The 6,000-nt window shown below is 41.0% G+C and overlaps 1 protein-coding gene across 1 annotated transcript in view; it reads right to left on the reverse strand.

Annotated features, from left to right (window-relative positions):
- The window catches only part of Best3 (bestrophin 3), a 34,029-nt gene that overhangs the window by 21,456 nt on the left and 6,573 nt on the right, over positions 1 to 6,000 (reverse strand). The window lies entirely within an intron of this gene.

A 6,000-nucleotide genomic window follows, 5' to 3' on the forward strand; every position in this document is an offset into this window, starting at 1 on the left:
AACAGTTATGTTCTTAGGGTTTATAGTGTAATTTTCAAAAATGATCCCACTTATATACTCGCTGCAATTTCTGTAATTTGGCAAAAGAATAACTTTGTCTCTAGTTATTTTTTATTTAAGAGCATGGATCAAACTGTGCTAGCAAATTCATTCTTGGCTTCTAAGTAGAAAGCAAATATACAGAGTGAAGGCTTATTTAGTGCAAATACCAATGCAAGAGTTAGCCTCTTCTCTCCCTGTAGGACACTGTCCTCCACCCATCCAGGTACCAGGGATTGAACGTAGGGCCTCATACATGCTAAGGAAGTGCTCTATCACTGAGCTATATCTCCACCTTCTAATTAATTTTATTTTGAGAGAGACTCTAAGTTGTGGAGGCAGGCCTTGAATTACAGTCCTCTTATCTCAGCTTCTTGAATAGGTGGGATTATAGGCAGGCACCACTGTGCCCACTAGGAGTTCTATTGATTGAAAAGGACCAGTAACGCTGGTAACTTTTCAGCCTGAATTTATTGAAAGATTTCTAGCTGCTGTGAAAAATAAGGATGGATCAGGTATTAATCCATCCTCTAGGAGTATATAGGCAGGATAACTTTTGTCATTCCCTGCACGGTCACATACTTTGTACAAAGTAACCTCACCTGGTTATTTGAAAAAAAAAAAAAAAGCCTAGATTGTTGGTCAAATCTATTCAAAGAGAGTTTTTTTGAAATGGAATATTATCCTCATCAGCACTTCAAGTAATATTAACCAAAGGCCAATACTTTTTTCAGAATAGGGTCATTAACTCAGCTCTAAGGCTATGAAAATTACAGTTACTGATGTGCTACAGTTTGACAGTGTTATCACTTGGCTGGTCTCCCATCAACTTGTCTTCTTCCCATATCTGTCTACATGTTATGTTCCTTTGGGTCCTATCCATACCCATGGCTGCATGGCTATTTTGTCCCACCATCACATATGTCTGTAACTTTTCTTGCTATTTCTTTTCCTTCTGGCTGGCTCACTCTGCTCAGCAATCTTCATATTGCTTATCCCCCAAAATATCTTCTTTACTATTTATTTATTTTTTGGTTTTTTGATTCAGGGTCTCACTATGTAGTTCAGACTGCCCTGGAACTCACTGTGTAGCCCAGGTTGGTCTTGAACTCACAGCGATCCTCCTGTCTCAGCCTCCCGAGTGCTGGGATTACAGGTGTGCACCACCACGCCCAGCCTTCTTTACTATTTCTAATCAGAGCAAAATATCTGTATTTGTCAATACAGAAATATGTTTGCATTGACTTGCAATTTGAGTTATGGTTTGATGGAATGGGATCTGCTACTTGAAGGCCAATTTTTTTGCCCTCAAGCCAAAGGATGAATTAATTCTATTGACAAACACATTCTGGTCATCATAGATTATGTCTTTGGTATAGTTGCTGTATTTTTTTCTTGGTTGAAGCTGAGGCAGGTGTTTTTTGCCTTTCAAGTAGACAATCAAGTGAGGCTCTGTTTGCAGGACTAAAAGGTCTTCATCTCAAAATCTGAAGGCAGAATGGGTTTGATGCCAGTTCTTTCTGAAAAAGAAAGCTGTGCATTCAGCATCTGAGCCCTTCTTAGAGGGATGACTTTTCAGGAAGCCTGCAGTGTGCCTGCCTCCTTTTCATCCCTGTGTTTTCTAAATGCACACAACAAAGCCAGCCTTCAACTAAAGCTGTCTATTAAATATAATGGGAGAGTTTTAGACATCCCTGTCAACTGGAAAAAAGTCAAGGAGAGGCAAGACAAGATGGAGAGAGGGATGGGATCATATTATGACAGCATTATGTAGGGCAGTATATCAAGCAACTCCTACCACGAGGTACAGCACAGCGAAAAGATATGCCATCCATAAAATGATTATTAGCTTTTCCTATCCTATCTTATCCCATCCTGTTGTGTTCTTTATTCCATCTCATTAATATGGTGGTTGCAAACCATTAAAATGATTTAAGAACCAAACAATGAATCGCAGCTCACAGTGCACCAGCTGAAAGAGGATTGGTGGAGTAAATGAGTGCCTCGGGTAGCAATGCTGAACAGAGACAGAGGCGTTCCCTTAGTTTTCTGATATGAGTAAAACATCTCTGGTCAGCAACATCCCTGCACCTAAATTAGTATCTTGTTCAGTAGTTTACTACCTTCTAAACAGTGATACATGAGAAATAACATTCACAAAATTACTATGCTTAACTCCTCACCTGTGCTATTGACCCAGAATTTCATTTTCCCTGTAAGTATAGACCTGAGATAATTTGCAGATAATATTGGAAGAATTGAATGATATGCCCTAGGGCAGTAGTTCCTAAACTTTGCTATACATCTGGATAGTATGGAAACCCAAGGTCTGAGGGTGGCAGACAGATATCAGTACTTTAAAACTATCCCCAGTGAGTGATTCCAATGTGCGGCTGAGTTTGGGAAAAACTGGCCTACTGCTAGGCATTTCAAAATTCTGAGTTTGAGCCAAACATCCTGCAGAGCTTCTGGGGAGCTTGTCAGAATGTATATTCCCCAGTTCTTAAAACTTCAGTGTCTTAAATTTCCTAGGCTGCCAGGGAACCTACAATTTACATAGGTACCCTTGATAATTCAGTAATTATGATCTGTGGTCACACTTTGAGAAACACCAAGGTGGACAGATTTAAACTCATAAAACAGAACTGTGGGTAAACTTCAAACACTGGAGACTGTCCATCTGTGGTATTAACTCAAGGAGGTTAGTACTGCCTTACACTGTCTTTCCTGTGCAGAGCAAGTGCACATAGGTGAATCAAGTTTCACTCACAAGATGACATTCTGTCTGTTCTGGGCTCATCATGTGAGACTATAGGGGTAACTGACTCAGCCTCTGAAAGTTCAGCCAACAGGAAAAGCTGGCACATCTGTGAATTCCACTGTCTCCTTGGCCATTTTCCTGTAACACAGAACAGTTGGAGATTTCAAGACTAAGGAGCCCCACAGCCACAGAAGGCATCAGAAAAACCCCTGGTAGGCCTCAGGGTAGAAATGTTATAGAGTTCAATTGATTTTACTTAAGGAGAGAAGAGAAGATCACCAATGAAATGTTCTATCTATGCCAGAAACTCAAATAGAGCTTTCAGCCAGTGCATCTAAAGTCAGAACTTGTAACTGAACAACCACTTGACAGCTGGGGGATTGCTTGGCTGCACTGATGTCTATGAACCATAAAAATCACTGAATTCCAGTGGTGCCCCATCACTCCTTTAGTGATAGAACAAGTTCATGAAATGTTAAGATTACCAGGGTTTAGGCGGCCAGGGATTTAGCTCAGTGGCACTGCATCTGCCTTGCAAGTGCAAGGTCCTGAGTTCGATCCCCCATACCAAAAAAAGATTATGAGGGTTTAACAAAAGTAAAGTGTGTTTTATCTCTAAATTTACTGTCTTTTGACCACTCTTAAAAATTATCAGGCACAGAAGGAAACTACTCTAGAGAGATGGAAATGTAATGTGGAGATATGAAGTTTAGCTGTACATATTTTTAAATATATGTGTGCTTATCTCTTAAAATAATTAATGTAAGTAAAGATTTACAGTGACTTTTACTGATCCCTGAGGACAAGGATCATACCCACTCTTGCTTACACCAGTAGTTGTATTCCCAGTGCCCAGCATAGTGCCTGGCATTCAGTAAAGCTTTATTTAATGGAGCAAATGCATAATACACTTAGCATCATTTTGCTAATATTTCTTTCAGAGGGATATATATCTATATCTATATCTATATCTATATCTATATCTATATTCCCATTATCCATCTTTGTGCTTCTGGTTAAGTAATTATGAAAGAATGATTTTTTTCTCTTGGCGCCTACGAAATATGAGATACAATTATTTTATTCAGGCTGATACTATAATACAAGCACTTAACTAAGGTCATCATTTGATTTAGCAAAGATCTAGAATTGTGCACCTGACATGGAATGAGTGACTTTTTCCAGGGCATTGAGATGATTAGACTTTTCCACAACAATTTCTCTGATAAGCAAAATAACAGAGACTAATATTGCAACCCCTCTGATAAATCACTGGTAACAGCAATTCAAGGGCTTTATCTGAGATTCAATTGTTATATTTCTATTTTTATATAAACAAAAATTTTTTATTTTTAATTTGAACCTGTAACATCAAGGTGTAAGCCTTCTCTGAAGCAGGAGGGAGAAGAGGGTGGAGAGATACTCAATTGCTTTAAGCCCATTGTTTCCCTGCATGTGATCTAGTGACCATCTGCGTGGTCACTGGAATTTGTTAAATACACTGTTTCCTGGACTCTATTCCTGACCTCCTGAATTGGATTCTCTAAGAGTAACATCTGGAGATCTGCATTTTTAACTTTAACTAATGACTGGCATTAACAATACCTAATGCACACCGAAGCTTATGAATACATCTCCTTACAGGTGATTTTATGTAAGGGAGTCAAGTGATGAGGTTTTTGTGCCTGCAGCATTGCCCTACCCGATTAATTTACCTGTTCTCTCTGCTCTCAGGCAGGAGCAGGTGCCCTGTCCCTGGACTCAGGGCATCTGCCAAATAGTTTCCACCATCCCTGAACTTCCTACTCTTCCCAGAAACCCTGGCATAGGCATGGGGCAGCCAGGGAGTGGCAGAGGCAAGTGCCCAACTGGGAGAACTTGGAAACAGACCGGTGTTCAGACTGTGAGTCAGCCCACTCTGAGTTCAGTGAGTCAGCACTGACCTGGACAGAGGGTGTGGGCGCTAGGGCAGCCGGGAAGGACCCAGCCTCTGAAGCCTCCCTCCCTGCTTAGAGGATCATGGCTTGGAACCTTCGCTCTGCTGCCTAAAACACAAAAGTTATACTCTTGTGCCCACTACCCCTTTTCCTGTCTTGAGAAAACATCAGGAATTAAAAAAGCACTGGGGATTTTTTACACAGGTAACCAGGGATGGTCTCACAGGGTTCTTGAAAAGGCTTAGGCCTCATCAGATTTCCCCCAGTGCTCTTCCTCTTCAGCCAGACCAAACAAACCAACCAGAAAATTTGTCAGATCATTGGTTATGTCTAGAGTGGCTCTAATTCAACTCTTCTGGCCAGACTGCTGTGGAAAGCCCCGCTTTATAATTCTGGAGCAACTGGCGAAGCTAAGGTTTTGAATCTACTCTTTCTTAATTGTTGCTACTTGTTAGTAATAAGTTAGTGGTTGCCAAAGCCTTTACTCTAGGAGTGAGAAAAGGGCTTTAAAAAATAAGCATCCCAGTGATGACACGTCTGTAATCCCAGCACTCTGGGAGGCTGAGGCAGAAGGAGTCCAAGTTTGAACAGCCTGGGCAACTTAGTAACTGAGTGAGACCCTCTCTCAAAATAAAAAGATAAAAAGGGGCTGGAGAAGTGAAAAGGTTTTGGGTTCTATCCCCAGTGCTGCAACAAACAAACATACAAACACTTATAAATGATCCAGTACCTCTCCAACTTCACTGTACACAAAATGACAAGGAAGCATATTTTAATGCAGCTGCCTGGGCTCTACACCAGAGATTCTGATACAGCAGATCTGAAGTGGGGCTAAGGAATATGCATTTAAAATAAATAACTCAAGTTATTCAAGATGTAGAGGCCTGTGGGTCTGTGGATCACACCATAGAGACGCACGAGCTTAAACCATGTCAGGGAGTGAACACTCATTTTCAGATTCTTTTGGAGCGGGGTGGGACTTCCTGGTTTGGAGAGAGAGGCATACCGATATTCCAGATGCCTTTGGAAGGGAAAAAGCCTGGATGCTGGATGTAAGTGCATGCAGACATCTGCTGAGTTTGTTGAGGAGGAGCTCTCTACATCATGAAAAGTGTACTCAGGAGAATGAAATCATGTCATTCTCCTGCCTCTCTTCCTATTTGCCCCTCAGCCCTCTCAACCATGTCTGGCCAAAGGCCCCTAAGGCCTCTTGATTGCCAGCTGTCCTCCCCATATGCTTTTTTTTTTTTTTTTTTTTTTTTT

Source organism: Fukomys damarensis, unplaced genomic scaffold (assembly GCF_012274545.1).
Source record: "Fukomys damarensis isolate Sample0158 unplaced genomic scaffold, DMR_v1.0_HiC HiC_scaffold_15, whole genome shotgun sequence".
Lineage (NCBI taxonomy): Eukaryota > Metazoa > Chordata > Mammalia > Rodentia > Bathyergidae > Fukomys > Fukomys damarensis.